Source organism: Suncus etruscus, chromosome 12 (genome assembly GCF_024139225.1).
Source record: "Suncus etruscus isolate mSunEtr1 chromosome 12, mSunEtr1.pri.cur, whole genome shotgun sequence".
NCBI classification, from domain to species: domain Eukaryota; kingdom Metazoa; phylum Chordata; class Mammalia; order Eulipotyphla; family Soricidae; genus Suncus; species Suncus etruscus.
The window spans coordinates 81,422,744-81,440,224 of record NC_064859.1 but is presented as its reverse complement, the minus strand read 5'-3'; the positions used below and the strand labels follow the sequence as shown (position 1 = coordinate 81,440,224).

The window sequence follows — 17,481 nt, the reverse complement described above, 5'->3', positions numbered from 1 at the left end:
GCACTGTAGCAAAAGTTTATGGCATGTAGTTGCCTATTTCAATGTTATCTGTAGACATAAACATTAGATTGTATTAGCAGTCATGATCAACTGGAAATTGAATGGATCAGAATATTTGTTGACATTTTCTTAATAAGCACCCTATTTTTGAATCTAGTATATTATAGTACTACAATGCAAAACTAGGGCAACCAACCCATATCTCCAAGAACCACTGTGAGCAAAAAAGATTAAAGAGTTACTATAGACGTATTAATATTAAGGCACTAAAATTCTTATCGTGAGCACTATAGTGAGAGTCCATGGCTTTCAAACACATTCTGCATTTGATAAAAAGCATTAGAATATTATTATAGGGGCCGGAGCAATGGCGCAGTGGTAGGGCGTTTGCCTTGCACACAGCTGACCCAGGATGAACTGTGGTTTGATCCCCTGGTGTCCCAATGGTCCCCCAAGACAGGAGCGATTTCTGAGTGCATAGCCAGGAGTATCCCCTGAGCATCACTGAGTGTGACCCAAAACTAAAAAATAAATAAAATAAGGAATATTATTATAGATATCTATAAAGAGCAGTTGATTGAACATCTGCTCATTCTAAGGTCTCTCTTTTTTCTTTATTTAAGCACTATTATTACATACATGATTGTAGCTGGGTTTTAGTCATAAAAAGAACATTCCCTTCACTAGTGCAACCTTCCCATACCAATGCACCCCATCTCCCTCCTTTCCCACCCTCTACCTATATTTTATTCAAGACAGGTATTCTACTTTTTCACTCATTAACATTGTCATGATAGTGTAGTCATATCTCTAACTAAACTCACCACTTTATGTGGTGAGCTTCACAACAAGTGCCAGTCCTTCCAGCCTTCATCTCTGCTGTCTCTGGGCATTATTACAATAATGTATTTTGTTTTTCTTAGAACCCATAGATGAGTGAAACTATACTGTGTCTATTTCTCTCATTCTGACTTATTTCACTCATCATAATAGATTCTACGTACATTCATGTGTAGGAAATTTCATGACTTCATCTCTCCTGATGGCTGCATATTATTCCATTGTGTATATGTACCACAGTTTCTTTAGCTATTCATTTGTTGAAGGGCATCTTGGTTCTTTTCAGAGTCTGGCTACTGTAAATAGTGCTACAATGTGTGAGGAATGTGTGAGGAAGGCATTTTTGTTCAGACCTAAGGTATTTTCCTATGAGTGGGATAGCTGGATCATATGGGAGCTCAATTTCCAGTCTTTTGAGGAATCTCCATATTGTTTTCCTTAAAGGCTAGACTAGAAGGCATTCCCACCAGCAGTGACTGAGAGTTCCTTTCCTGCCAGCACGTATTGTTCTTGTTCTTTGTAATGTGTGTCAGTTCCTGTGGTGTGAGATGTACCTCATTATTTAATTTCTTACATGTGGTTATCCAATTTTTCCAATCCATTTTATTTCCTCTTTGATTCAGCTGTTGTTGAGCATCATGTTGTTTAGTCTTCAGGTGTTAGATTTTCTCCACATTTTCTTTTTTTTTAATTTTTTTATTGTAAGAATTTATTCAAGAGACAAAATTGATTAACATAATGAGGTAAACTAACATAACATAATATAGTGACAAAACATAACATATAATATAATTGATATAATAATGCATGTAAGTCAAAGAAAGTTTCTGATTAAAAACACAATTTTTTTCCATAATGGCTTACATATCTTTCACAGTAGTATTTTAGGTACATATTAACATTGAGTCAGGGGCATACCCATCACCAACTATGTCCTCTCCCCATTCAAGTTCCCTTTCTACAACCCATATACTCCACCATCAACCCCCCGGCTGCTAGAGTAGGTGGACTCCTCTTTGTCTGGCTTACTATTAGTGATCACATATCTGTTTGGTCCTGGAACCCTCCCTTGTTTCCCCCTTTATTTAAGAGGCAGAGCTAGAAAAATCGAGGTATGTGGTTTTGTTTGAAGGCAAGAAAAGTAATAGATTGGGGTACAAAATAAGAGGAAAAAAAAAGTCAAAAGTCAAATATGCTGAAAATGGGCTGAGTCCCAAGGCTTCCAACCTCAGTTTGAGAGAGGACGTGAAAAAGGTAATTGAAATACCACAACAATACAGAAAAAAATATTTAATTAAATAACCGGTGAGCACTACAGCAATAAATACATTTTCTTTTTTCAATAAATCTTTATCTCTGTTTCATTGTGGTCTGGTAGGGTACTTGGTATAATTCTTGTATCTGTGACTTTATGTAGGTTAGACTTGTGTCCTAAAATGCGGTCTATCATAGAGAAAGTTTCTTGTTCATTTGAGAAGAATGTATTCAGCTTTTTCACAATTAAAGGCCCTGTATAAATCCAATAGTCCTACTTCAAGTTTCTCATTTAGAGCTTTTATGTCTTTGGTAGTATTCTGGTAGTGGATTTGTATAATGGTGAAAATGGCATGTTAAAATCATTCCTTATTATCACATTTTCCTTCATATATTTTATGTTTGTAAGCAAAAATCTTACATATTTTGCAGACCCTACATTTGATTTATAAATGTTGATCAAAGTTAGTACTTCTTGGTCTATTCTTCCCCTTATCAATAAATAGTGTCCATCTTTGTCTCTAAGTACTTTCTTGATGTTGAACGTAATTTTGTCTGATAAAAGTAGGATATTCCAGCTTTATTTTAGTTTTCCAGTGGCTTGTGTGATTGTTTTCCATTCCTTTATTCTAAGCCTGTGTCTATCCTGAACTTTTAAGTGTGTTTTTTTTTTTGGGGGGGGGGGACAGTGTATGTCTGTGTTTTGTTTCCTGATCCAATCTGCTATTCTGTGTCTTTTGATTGGAAAGTTTAGTTCATTTAGCATTTGAATTACTAAATGTCTTTGTGTTGTTCTGTTAGAGTCTATTTTGTTTGGCACTCTTTTTCCTTCTTAGATTTGTAGAGAAGCCTATTTCCAGAGAGTGGGAAAGTTCTCTGTTATCATCTCCCTCACTACTTGTTCTTCCCCTTTCCCTTTTTCTTCCTTTCTGATAGTCCTATAATTCAGAGATTACTTTTTGGTGTTTTTCTTTCATTAAGCATTTATATTTTTCTCTTTTGTTTTGTCTCTCCTTTTAGTTTTGATTATTGAGTCTAATATGCCCATACGTTAAGTTAGCATAAAAAGTGAATGGGCACATACATCAATAATAGATATTACAGTTTTAAGAATTATTACTATAACTATTAAATCATAAATTTGTGTAATATATGACCATAGATAAGTGCATATTATATTCTATACATTCAAACATCTATACTTTTGCATATAAACACAGTTCTATAGCCTTATATCTAATTGAGGTTTAAAAAGTCTTAAAGTTGATATGTTCAATGCATTTATGAAAAGACATAATAGATTTAAAATATGAACTTTAATTCAGTTTAAAAAACAATAGAAGTCTGTGGTTACTTTAATGAAGAAAAGATATCTCTGTGCTTCTTAAAACTAAAAACTTCTTAAAACTTAAAAATTTCTGAAAGCCAAATGTCAAGTGAATTTCTAAGATTCATGTAATATCAGCAATTAAAATATCAAACAACAATAATAAAACTACTGCTTAACAACTGCTGTATGTTACAGAGAGAGTTTGGTACATTACAGACACCATATTTTTAAACCTCACCACAATCCTGCCATTGACTAGGATTCAATTTTTAGATAGCTTCCAGGAAACTCAGAGAATTACACTAGTCAAACCTGCAGTAAAGAACTGAAAGAAATCTTAAATAACACCAGAATCTTCTTTGTGCTCATCCCCTTAAACTCTGCCATTCATGTGATTGGGCAACCTACTGACCACCACCTCTTGTTTTCTGCAACTACTCCATTTATGTCCCTAAGGTCCTGTGTCAGTCCACAGATGATGGCATCAATGGTAGCAAAGGTTCTACTACATTAGCAGACTGGTTCTCACTTGATTGATAAAGATGAATAGAAAATCAGGAGCTGAACACAAATATGTATGACTTTGTCAATTTAGTGAGTTAGCTCCATCTTTTCACAAAGCATAAGATGAAGGTGGCAGAAGATAAAATAAAAATTAATAAGTAGGTCTTGTTCTGGTATCAATACTTTTTAAAGAAAAATGGTTGTAAAGTAACAAGAATAAAATTATTACTACACATTTTCCAAGTGCTCTGAATTTGTAGTGAGACCAACTTCTATATTTAAAAAGTTATATAATTAAATTTGATGCCTTCCAAATGCATCAAAAGAAGAGAAGCCAAGTGTCTTTGACACTAATGGTTGGTGTATACCTCTGCACATAGAAACTGTTTTTCAGAATTTACATGCATACACATAATCTACTGTCTCATTTATATTTCTTTGTGTGCAGAATAGAGTATGAGCTTCTAAGAGGTAGCTGTTTGGCCATCAGAAGGAACAACAAGTGCATATGGAGGTAGGCCTTCAGTAAGAGAAAATTAAGTGACCTACAGCAAACTCACAAAGCAAAAATTCTCTTTAGGATTCTATATACAACAATCACTATACTAAAGGTCCCACATTTTTATAGTCATAGCATTTAAGGTGGCAGCTTGAAAACAAGGTATTCCATTTATCTTGCACCACTCATCCACAGAATCCTTTCAGAAGAATACTTTTAAAATTTAATTTTATTGAAACCAACGTGGTCTACAAAGTCCTTTGTAATTGAATTTCAGATATATAGTGAGTCAGGGCCATTCCCGCCATCAGTATCAACATCCTTCCACCAATAAACCCAGAGTGCATCCAATACCACCACCCTTTGTCCGCTAGCCTGCCAGTATAACAGGCCCATTTTAAGATTAGATTGCTAAAGTTTATGTCTTTTGATTCTATTGCCATTATCTTTGGCTTGGATATTTCTTTCTGAGAAGACTACTTTTTAAAAATAGTTTTAAACTTTCTTCCTTGAAACCTATGTCTCTTCCAAAGCATATAGCATTGATTCTAACTTTCTGGCCATATGACTTTTGCCCAAAACTTCCATCCAGGAAATGGACTAAAAAAGCACTGTGCAGAGTTATTTCATGATGGGAAATTAGACTCACCTTTCAACACCTCCTAGTCTGGCCTGAATTCTACCAACTGACCAGGCACCAAACCTACTGCCCTTATACATTCCCCTCTTTTCTCCACCATCCATCTCAGTCCTTAGGAACTCCAAAAATTCTGAAACAAAAAATACATTTTCCTGTTGAAAAATTTAGAAGACTAAACAATAAAGGAAGAGAGAGTATTCGATTCAACTTCTGAAACTCATTTGCTCATCTCAGCTCCAAAAGAACAAAGATATCAAAAGAACAAAGATAACAATAACTTCTTAGGTTTGATCTGTCAAATTCTTGTACTTCACTTGCTTTTCGCTTTTTTTTTTCTTTTTGGTTTTTGGGCCACACCCAGCGTTACTCAGGGGTTACTCCTGGCTGTCTGCTCAGAAATAGCTCCTGGCAGGCACGGGGGACCATATGGGACACCGGGATTCGAACCAACCACCTTTGGTCCTGGATCGGCTGCTTGCAAGGCAAACGCAGCTGTGCTATCTCTCCGGGCCCTGCTTTTTGCTTTAGATCCAACTTACAGATGGGGACTAAGACTGAGGACAAAGTGTGAGTTGCTCAAAACAACAAAGATACTTGGTCACATGGGTGGCTCCTCTGGCTCTCTCTTCCTCTCTGGTTCCAGTGACTTTTTTTCACCACAGGAGGGGCTTTCTCCTTCTGGGATCTCAATCTGATTTTAGGGTCTAGAGAGATTCTTCTCTAACATTTTCTGCCTCTTCTGCTGAGCTTGGCAAGTATAGACCTGCCCCTCTCTCTTGGAGATCTGTGCCATTCCAAAAATGCTTCTGATATGAGCTGGCTTGGGGGCTTTATGGCGGTGTATTCTACATCTGAATGTATTCAGGTACATTCACCTGATGTGTCTGATCTTGGGGTCTGATAAGAAGGGGTTGCAGGAAAGTTGTTGCATGTTTCTATGTGACATGACATGTGATTGAGGTGTTTCCTTTCTCTTTGTATGTGTAGATATCTCTAGTTGTATCAGCATGGTTAGATATCTCTGAGATGTGGGTGTAAACATCTTGAGCTGTCTGTGTGGATTGTGAAGACACAGATGTTTCCCTATGGTATCTGCTATGTGTGTTGTGTGAGTGTACAGGCATGTCCATGGCATGTGCATATGTAGTATTATAATGATGGATACATATGTATGAATATATTAGATACATAGATAGCTCTGAGGCTTCTGTGTCTACATAGATATCTCTGTGTTATATTTGTACATCTTTATAATATGAGTTTTATATTGTGATGACATCATTTCTTCCACAGTGGAGTATTTATGCACAGTGTATGTAAATCACAATGGAATATGTCTGTTCTATGTGTATGTATCTATAGTACATGTGGATAGTGCGTGCTCTGGGCACCTATCTCTATGGATTGTGTGTATGTGTTGTATGTGTGTCTATCTCTATGGTGGGAGGGTGTTTCTGTAGGCTCCCATGTGGACATGCTTCTGGGAAGATCACGCTGACCTGGCTTTTCTGTGATCACTGAGTACGCAGCTGACACAGCAAACATCTGAAAGTGAAGCTTCAGGAGGAAGTCACGGAGAGTGCACCTCATGAACACAGTGAGGAAGGGAGCGCTATTCATGCATTTTTCAATTAGCAGAGGACTCCCAGTATTTGCTTCCTAAAAACCTCAAGAGAGTCCTTTGGTGGAGCAGGGCCGGGAACAGCAAAGGGTATATCCAGATATTCTAGGAGTCAATAAGCTAGACAGGGTAAATAGAAGAGTTGGAAAGTGGGAGGTTGGCACTAAAAAATAGAAAAGCAGGGGGGAGTAGTTAGGGTGCTAGAAAGAGCCAGAATTAGAAGTGCCCTGGAATCAAGTCTCTGAATCAAGCTTGAGATAGTGAGGATGTGTGAATTCAAATGCATATACATTCATGGTAAGAGGGTGTGTGATATGTGTGATGTGTTCCAGCTGTGTGGTAAGCCTATTCACATGTGCTGTGTGTGGGCATCTGTTGCTAGGAGGAGGTGGAGGGTATAAGCATGTATGTGGTTGTGATGTGCACATGCATGATGAATAAGGTGGATAGCATGTATGCACATACACAAATGTAGTGTGTCTATATGGTGCATGCGGAGTGGAATGGTTATGATATATGTGATATATATGTACATGCTTGGTGTATGCATGTCCATATGGTAATTATAGCATGGAGATGGGCACTTGTATGGCTATGAGTCCTTATGTATGTGGCTGGAAATGTGGTTGGGTATACATGTATATGGTTCAATCAGGGTCTGTTATATGTGTGCTTACTTCAAGGTTCACACATTTTCAACTATTTTTCTCTCCCACTCCCACTGCTGGCTTAGGGAGGGAAGCAAACACTTTCAAGTTAGGTGAAAGTAAAAGGGAACACCTACCTGCCTTTTCCTGCCCCTGCCTCCTTCCCCAAGCAGATGCCACTGATTATATGACAGGCAGCTGGGGAGTCCACTGGCTGTGTCAAAGCGCCCCAATTCTGGGACTTTCAGAAACAAAACCTTTTCTCCAGGCTGCTAGGCTGCTTTGTTCCAGGCCACTTAAAACGCTTTTATCTGTACCCTAGTCTTGAACAAAAATCCTGTACAAATGGTCAAACCTTGACGATAAACCCAACCTTTCAGATTATAGTTTAAACTCAACTGCCTCACTGGGGAGGAGAAAGAGCAGAATTCCTGTGCGTTTCAGAAAACCTCTCTGAATAATCCCTTGAGCCTCCCCACAGGGCTCCAGCCCCCTAATGGATGCTTTGATGACAGCAGATAAAGGCCAAAGGTACTTTTATTCTCTCAGAAATTGCTCCAAATAAACAACCTTGATGATTAAAGCAATAGAAATCCCCCGGAAGATTGATGGCTTGGAAAATGCTGCTGAGTGAATGAATAACTTCCCCCTTTATTTCCAAGAGCTAATATTTGTCCACATTTGCTGCCTTTTAGAAAAAAGTGCAATCTTTTTTTGTGCTGAGTGTTGGTCAGAGACAAACAATCACCATCCAGTTATTACTTGAACTTTAAACCAAGCTCTATTTATGAGCAACTGAGGCTGCCGTCAGCACCCGCCTATTTATGAGCCTGTACATAGGGCCCCCATACCTGTGTCTAGGCTTTTAGGGTGGGGCCAGGCTCTCAAACTCCTTTGATGCTCCACCTCTTCTGCTACTCAATAGTCTACAAAAACAGGCCCCGAACCACTTTTCATTAGCTGTATTCATTCTGTGTCTATATAAAATCCATCCTTGAACACGGGTAGAAGGAGGTCGACACTGGTGGTGGGAATAGCCCTGATTCACTATATTTCTGACATCCAACCATAAAGGAGCTTGTCGATCACAATGGTTTTAATAAAATAAATTTAAAAAGAAGAAATTAAATTAACTGAGAAAACGCAAACTAATACAGCTGCAAAAATAAATAAATAAAATTTAAAAACTCATTCTTGAATGTTTATTGGGAGGCCTGACGTGCAAGACAATGTTGATCTCCCCTGGCTGAGCTGAGAGTCATGGTTCCCAGCCACATGGCCAGGCCTCCCTCTGCTGAGGACTCCATTAGTGACAGATTTCTGACTTCATGGGTTGTGCCTGAGCAACAGGTAATACGACAGGTCCAGCAACTGCTTTACACAGCGCTGCTGGAGTCATTCTAAGAATTGGCATCCAGGGAGCAGAAGTGATAGCACAGCGGTAAGATGTTTGCCTTGTATGCAGCTGACCTGTGATGAACCCAAGTTTGAGCTCTGGCATCCTATATTGTCCCCTGAGCCAAGAGCGATTTCTGAGGGCATAGCCAGGAGTTACTCCTGAGAGCCTCTGGTGTGGCCTCAAAACAAAAAAATATTGGCATCCAGCTAAGGTCACAAAGGTTTGAAACTGCCTCCCATGCTTATATTTATGCCACATTTCTCTTCTCATACTTTTTTTTTATTTTTTGGCTTTTGGACCACACTTGGCTCTGAGGTCAGAAATTACTCTTGGCAGGCTTGGGGTCCCATATGGAATTGAGCCTGGGTAGGTCATGTGCAAGAAAAATGCCCTACCTGCTGTACTATCACTCCAAACCTTTATTCTTATACTTAAGGGATAAATATCAGTTCTCTTCAGAACTCGCTGTTAGACTCCCAGAACAATTTCCTTTTCTGAAGTTGTTATGGTCTCTTACGATCTCTCTCCAACCCTTACCGAACACATGCAACTACAAACATTATCTTCTGCTTCCTCAAGCACCTTCATTTCTGTCTCCTTTCTTTTTACTCAAATTCAGCCACCAGGGAAATTACCATTACCTGGAACTGTGTTAGTTCCAGGTATAGAGGTATATGTTTCTGCCTCTATCAAAATCTTCTAAATCCATACATATTTTTTTCTCCATTTCTTTAATACTTTGTCAGTCTGCTTCACTGACTTCAGTCAGACCTCTTTTTTCTTAACTTTTAACTTGTCTCCCATTCATCAGTTAGCTCAGACTTCCGTTTCTTTTTTCTTCAGATTCATATAGAAACCTTGGATCCAGCCAACCAGCTACCAATTCTCACCTATTCCTACAGTGCTTTTCACTAGTATCCCAAATACCTGGTTCTCAGTTGCCATCTGTGCAAAATAGTCTCTCCTTGTAAGCCACATTAAATTCTTCTACACTTTTTTTTTACACCCAGGCTACACCCAGACTAATGACTATATTAAATGCCCTTTATTATTACAGACCTCTCAATTTTCACCACTTCCCAGGACATAAGCATAATGATAGCAATAGAAACAAGAAAAATGAAGATTAAAACATTCCAGATCTGGACAAAAACACAACGATGAGAAACAATGAAAGATTAGGTCTTATGCATATCCTGGTTTATGAAGCATGTTTGGGCATAAATTGATTCATATACCACAGAGAAGAAATCAAGGTAGGCTAGCCAAAGACCACTCATGATTGGTAAATGCCATTCACTGTTTGACACATTTCAACAATCTGAACTGTTCTAACTGGAATATAATTGGCATAACTATCTATACCTTTACACACATCTCAAGTGTCTAGATTTCCTGAACTCCCAAACAAAGGAAATATGCACACTACTTTTTATAACAGCACTTAGTATAATAGCTAAGAGTTGGAATCATCCTAAATGTCCAACAATAGATGAGTGGATCATGAAGATGTGGTACATATATACAATAAAATAATACATATTTATAAAGAATGCTTCAATGTAATTCACTGTAATCATGTCAAATGATGTAAGACAGAAGAGGATAAATAAAGGATTGTATCACGTATCCGTGATATTTTAAATATTAAATAATTAAATAACAGCATGAGGGAATACAATAGTTTAAATGGGTTGCCTAAAGCACAACTTGTATAGTGAAGATAAAAACAAAATAGAGAAGAAGAAAGACGAATGTGAAATAATGGAAGACAGGGATTAAGGGGAACCAGGTACATTGGTGGTATTAAGGAAGGACAGAACTAAATATTCAAATCATGATGTCAACAGCATTGAAATCATGAGACCTAAATTTTAACAACCAAACTTAAAAGGCTCTTGTTATGATAACTGGGGAATAAGGGGAAATTTGGAATGGGCTCTGGAACATTGGTAGAAAGAGGTTGACTCTGGTGATAGGATTCGTGCTGAAACAATGTACATCTGAAAGTCAACTATGAATAACTTGTAAATCACAATGCTTTAAATAAAATAAAATTTAAAGATCTTGAGTAATAACATATTATCCATAACATTCTAGTAAAGTTGTCATAGCTTGGTCAGACCAGTTTCTTGGTCAATAATGGTACCCAGAACAAATTAGAAACCGCAGGAAAAAAACACCATAATAACTTTGTAAATTACCAACTATATTAACAAATCATGCCTTATTAAAAAGGTGCAAACTGGATTCTTTTCATGGGCTTAGTTTTTTTAAACATTTTATTTAATAATATAACTGTGACTTACAGAATTATTAAGAGTTGAATTTTAGAAAAACAATATTTGATACCAGCCCACAACCAGTGTCAACCTCACTCCAACTAGTATTCCTATGCTCCCTCCCACTCCTTCATCCTCCATCACCTTGACAGGCATAGATCAAAGTTCTGTAGTTGTACTTTATACCCCATGTTTTTAACATTATCGAGTCTCTTCTCTTGATATATATCTTTATAAACATATATAAAGATTAAAAAGAGAGAGCTATATCACTCTCCCAATTCAATGATGGGAAGTGGTGGAGGCCTTTAACTCTAATTTACCCATTATTTCCCTTTCTCATTATTTTACTCCCTGCTCTCTTTTTTCCCTTCTCTCTTTCTCCTTTGCTTCTTCTTCTATAGGGTCAAGGTTGATCTAGGCATTCTCCTTTTACTACATTACATTTCCTTACCCAGTTATATATAACACAGATTAGTAAGATCATTGTGTGTCTGTCCTGGTTTTCTTTTCTCAACATCGTATTCTCCAATTCTAATTAGCTTGCAGAAAATTGCACGGTTTCATCTTTCCTTGCAGTTGCATAGTATTCCAGTGTGTATATATCCCAATCTTCATGTTTCATTCATCTGTCATCAGACACCTAGGTTGATTCCATGTCTAAGCTACTGTAATGAGTGCTACAATGACTAATTCCATGCATGTGTCCTTTTACAAATTTAATTTTCCAAAGTCAGGCCTTCTAGCCTCATTTCCTGTTCAAAATCAATCTTGACAGCTTCACCAAGAATTTCATTGTTAAAGAGACAAGGGAAGTGTTTTATCATCTCTTTCCCGAGTCATGCAGAGTTTGAAATTCTTGACTCACTTCTTGGTTTGGAGATTTATGTGCTGTTTAGTTTTCCCATCCCTTATGACCTATGCAATCTCTCTCACCTACTCTCCCAATGCCCCACCCCTGTCCTTGTATAAATGCTGTTTTATGAGATTAACTTTATTCTTGCTGAATATACTCTTTCTATGCATTTCTATGCACTATAGGACTTCAATGAACATGTTTGTCTGGAAGATTCCATATACTCATTTATACTCCAAAGTTTTTCTTGGTACTATAGTGTACCTTGATGGTTCAGCATCTCTACCTGGGTATCCCATATGCATTTCATCTTCTATGTTCTATGTTCTCCCAACCTTAGCTTGGTGTTACTCTCTTTCTCCTTTTATCATTGTTTAAGCCAGTATCTCAGACACAATCCTTGACCTGCACCTATCAGGGTCAACCTGGAATTTAGTTCTTACATGCACCACTGTTTTCTCATATACTCTGATATTCTCAAGGACAAGGACATCAGTCATCTGGGCACATTAGCACCTAGTGTGGTGCCAGAAACTTTTTAGACTCTCAATAAATATAGAATTAATGAGGAGTGACTTTTTGAAATATGTTGTCACCGTGTTACAAATGACTGAAGCTCAGAAACATTAAGTCATTTAACCAAAGCCATGCATTTAACAAGAGAAGCCAAAATTTGAACCTAGATATGTCTAAATACAGAATCTAAAAACTTACATGTTTGTCCTATGTCATATTTAGGGATGTGGCATTTTCCTGTGCCAACATTCTGCCCACATTTTTGGGAAGTGGAAAGTTAAGCATATAAGAAATTTGCATTGTGAACTGAACTTGGAATCAAATGCTCACTTTAGTCTCTCAGACTTTAAAATTCCATTTTGTCTCTGTCTTGATTTTGACAGATACGGTCTAAGCCCTTCAATACCATTGAAGAAGTTTTCCTAATCGCCTCTGTCTCAGGCTGGCTCAGGGTCCTCTTCAGCAACCTTGCCATCATGCTTTCCTTTCTCTCCAGGTGGCTATGTGCCATCTGGCACTTGTGCCCAAGGCTCCACTTGCCAAATGTACTCCATCTTCCAACAGAAGACTACAGAACCCAGGATTTTTCCTTACACACATATTCATACATAAACTCATACACATTCATGCACAAGCACACACACACAGCTTTCCTGGTTAGAGACCGGCTGTGGTCCAGACTTTTAACAAAGAAAACTTGACTGAGATTCAAGGAGGCCAGGTTTTGAGCACCTCTCATCTATCAAGTCCTGCAGTAAAGAAACAATGGGTATCGGGCTAAGAACAGATCTGAGAAGAAGGAAAAAATGTGAGAACAACTGAAAGAATAAAAAATATCCGAGTTCACTTAGGCAAGCAAGAGAACATTTCTGGAGAAACAATAATCTTTGAGAAAGTAAAAGCCAAAGAGACTTATGGAGATGCAGGGTAAAAAATTTTCAGAAAGTGATAGACATAAAATAATGTCAAAACATCAAAACTTCCCCCAAGACATTATCAATTGTGATGTCAAATATAAATAGAAGACTTTGAAATAATGATATCAGCAAGAGTAATCATAGAGAGGAGAATGAGGAGTAGTAAGAGAAGATAGAACACTGATTATTTTTAATCTAGTTGTTTTTTTTTTGGTATCACACCTGGAAATACTCAGGTGTTACTCCTGTCTCTGTATTTAGGAATTAATTTTGATGGTACTCAGAATACCAGGGATCTAACCTGGGTCAGCCTATGCAGCTACGTGTAAGGCACATGCCCTCTGTATAATCACTCTGACCCCAGATGTTTATTCTATACAAGGTCCTGAGCAAAGCAGTTACCTACACTCACACATTGATTCCTCAGTTCTCCATTTTAGAGATGAAGAACTGGGCCAGCCTAAATGTATCACTTATATCCTTTGGAAAATGCATTTTTACAGTAACTGGAAGGCATATTAAACTATGTTGGAGAGTGAATGGGAAGTGAAAATGGAGAGATGACATAATACTCAATAAATTGAAATGAGAAAAGAAGTTGAATGGTGACTATAAAAAATATCCCCTGTATTTCTGGGGACCACCAGGCCCACTCTGGCAGCACTGAGTGGTCTATGAGATTACGTATAGCAGTATTTGGGTACTCATGTGATGTCAAGGTTTGAATTTGGCTCCTGGAACATAAAGAACATGTACTACTGACCACTGAGTTATCTCCCCACTTCTGAGTCAGCTTTTTCATAAGTTCTACAAGCTGCCCAATACAGAGTTAGAGGACACTGTTTCCAGGGAAGAGGAATTCCAGGCACTTTATCTAACTTGTGCAGAAATATCACTTGAGTGTTTTCTGTACTAATAAATTGATAACAAGAATCACAAAGTTTCTACCTCACCAAATTAGTGACTAATGACTGAATTTTTAAAAGGCGGGGGTCCCAAGATAGGTGTTAATATTAGTTTTTTTTTTATACTGTTTCTGGTGAAATTTCAAGATGGGCTGATTATTTTTAGACCAGTAAGTGTTAACTTTATTCAACATAGCTTTTGCCTCTGGTTCAACTGCTTTTTAAGGTTTTATGTGCAGACCACATGGCTTACTCATGTATCTCCCCTTCACAGTGCCTGGCCTTTAGGAAAGATCAACAAATTCCTAGCTCTTTCAAGTTTATAGAGTACTTATAAACACTATATCTCCATAGCTCATAGTCTGTGATTTGTATACAGATTATCACTTCCATTCAGAATTATGTGTCTGAGGTTCAAAGTATATACATTGTCTAAAGATACGATGGTGGCATAGATAGTCAGCACAGTGAGTCTAAGTCAATTTGGGTTGCTATAACAGATCCCACATATCAAAGAGCTAATAAACAACAGAACTTTAGTTTTATTAAAGGAGACTAAAAGTCCTAGATCTGAAAACCAGGCCAAATGGGAATTCTCTTCTGGATTACAGAAATCTGACTCTATTCTCTCAGGGCAGAAGAGACTATAAAATACCACTTTAATAAAAAAAGAAAACACTAATTACAAAGGTGGGTGTGGCATACTAACATATTTAGAAGAGGTATGAACTTATACCCCTAAAACATATAGTCAGGTATATTGTTAATTTACTATTTAAAATTAAAAATTAATTTAGCAATAAGTTGATTTTTAAAATCACTAACCTTGTTCATAAGTGTTCAACCTTCATGAGAGCTCCAACGTCTCCATCTACTAATTCCATCCTCTTTAGAGATTTGAATTTTAACATTTGAATCCTTGCCGAAGGATGCAAACATTCAGAATATAGCGGCATGTTTTCCAATCTTCAAGTCTAGAATTTTGCTAATTATACTCAGAGCAAGATCTTCTGCTGCTCTTTTATTCAGTAACGTAACTACATAGTTCAGCATGATCCCAAGGTTCCCTGAACTTCACCTCCAGCTCCATCTTCCTTTCCAAGGCCTCACTCTGGCCTCACTAGACTTACTACCAGTCTAGAGGTTGTTCTGATGAAGTCAAGCTCCAATCTAGGCTGGGATTTTGCAGAGCATCTAGGTATAAAAGACCTGATGTCTCCCTAAAAAATCCAACTAGACTCCTTCCTAGTGGTGTTCTTAAAGCCTCCTGTTACTGAAATTTTGGGCTGCAGTAGAGACCAGCCAGAAGAACATTGGGAAGCAAGTATACAGAAAGAATTCCTCTGGAGGGTAAGGAACCCCCATTGAGCAGTGTGTCCTGTGCCGAGTACTTTTTCATTCCAGCACTTGATTAAAAGGTGTTGGACTATTTAAATGGTTGCTAACTTCATGACTAAAGTGTCAAACCTAATTTTTTGAAACTTTAGAAAATGTATTTGCAAAGCTCTTTAAATGGAAACTTTTTTTCTGCCAAGTTCCACCATCGCACACATTTTTACAGTCCTTACAATTCCTTGAAAAAACTCAATGTATAATAGAAGTGCTGACAGATGCTGGACCATAGCAGCCAGTCTAACAGCTCAGCTGTATTTATTTTTCATTACACTTGACTCTAATTGGTGCTGCTTTAACTGTGGCTCATACCAGCAAGAACCTTTTAACTCAGACATCAGCCCAGGGAAATTGGCCTTTTCCCCCATATCTTGGCTCTTAATATTACTGCATGCCCATATTTCTCCCCTTTTAAATGATCTTTACGTTTTTTTTGAAAGGCAGTTAGATTCATTTTTTAGAGCACACGATTTAAAATGAAATAAGACTAATATTTAATCCATATTTCTCCATTAAGTGACCTTTGAAAAAGTCATTTAACTTCAATGAGCCTCGGTTTCCTCCTTTTCACATGGTGAGCATAATTTCTATCTAGCAGGTAATTATCTATACATTTATATACATACATATATATATTCGGCAGCATTTAGAGATACTGTTGGTGATACCTCCAGCAAAGAACCCTTTAAAATAAGAGGGATTTGAGAATGCAGTATTTTGTGTATAATACATATTGATCAATATTATGACAAATGATATGCTTTATGCATAAAATAAACTGTATTATTAATCCCTGAGGAATTTCTAAAACTACAATGAATCACAAAATCACTCATTCTTTTTGCACCGAGAACCCTTTGACAACTTATGCGATTAAAAACATAACCTATCGAATTGGATTAAGAGATGGGTTCTGAGATTCAAGCCTATCCAGTTCTTCCCAAGCTGCTCTCTGAGATGCTCTTCGGTGTGGGAATTCTTCAAATGACTCTCAAGTGGCCCCTTAGATATGTTGACAAGGCCAATCAAACTCTCTTCTACTGGGCCCTGAGATGAAAGGCAGTGACAGAGGTGTCTGAGAAATAAAAAAGGGATCCTGAAAAATCCTGAAAAATCTGAGCTGTGCATCCTCAAAGGAAGGTAACTGTTACCAACAACAGTGTGTGCTTATCTAAATGAAGCTGCCCTGGAAATGAGGACAGAGTCCTAACTCCAGGAACAACCACACCAACTGAAATTGTTCCATAAACTCATCTGAATTTGTACTGGAAAATGGAGGAAAAAACTTAACCAAGAAGCTTTATATAAGTGATTTTGACCAAACCTCAACACAACACTTGAAAGCCACATGAATGTGAGTTTATAGTGAAGATTATGGGAGTCAGAGGGATAGTGCTTGCTGAGACCATACTGGAACTAAAGCACCAAAATTTGAGCCTTGGCTCAGAGATTCTTGACCACAACTCCAAGTGTATAGGAATCAAAATAGCAAATAACTCATGATGGATCTTATGTTATTTCACAAAACATAAGAGAAAAACATTCAGATTTTTAAAATAGAAGAAGCACACAAAAATTCTACCATTTCATCAAAATCACTTTAAAAAAACTGTGTTGTCATTCAATTCTGGTAATTGTCATTTGAGTGGTTTTTCAAAAAGTATTTAAATCTTAGTGTTTTAGTTACTTTGCTCATGTAACCTGGATGGAAATGCCTATTTGATAGATTGTTGAAAATGTTAAATAAAATATTTTGAATAGTGTAAAAAAGAGTATTGTCATTCTTCCTTCACCTGGATCAGAGTCAAAATTTGTGATTTTGTACTTGAAGATGATTTCAAAAAAGGTATAGTAACACCTGTTGAATAGAATCACTCTG

General features: G+C 37.4%; 1 long non-coding RNA gene across 1 annotated transcript in view; it reads right to left on the bottom strand.

The window, feature by feature from the left end:
• Positions 1-17,481, bottom strand: part of LOC126024448 (uncharacterized) — a 601,864-nt gene that overhangs the window by 381,038 nt on the left and 203,345 nt on the right. The window lies entirely within an intron of this gene.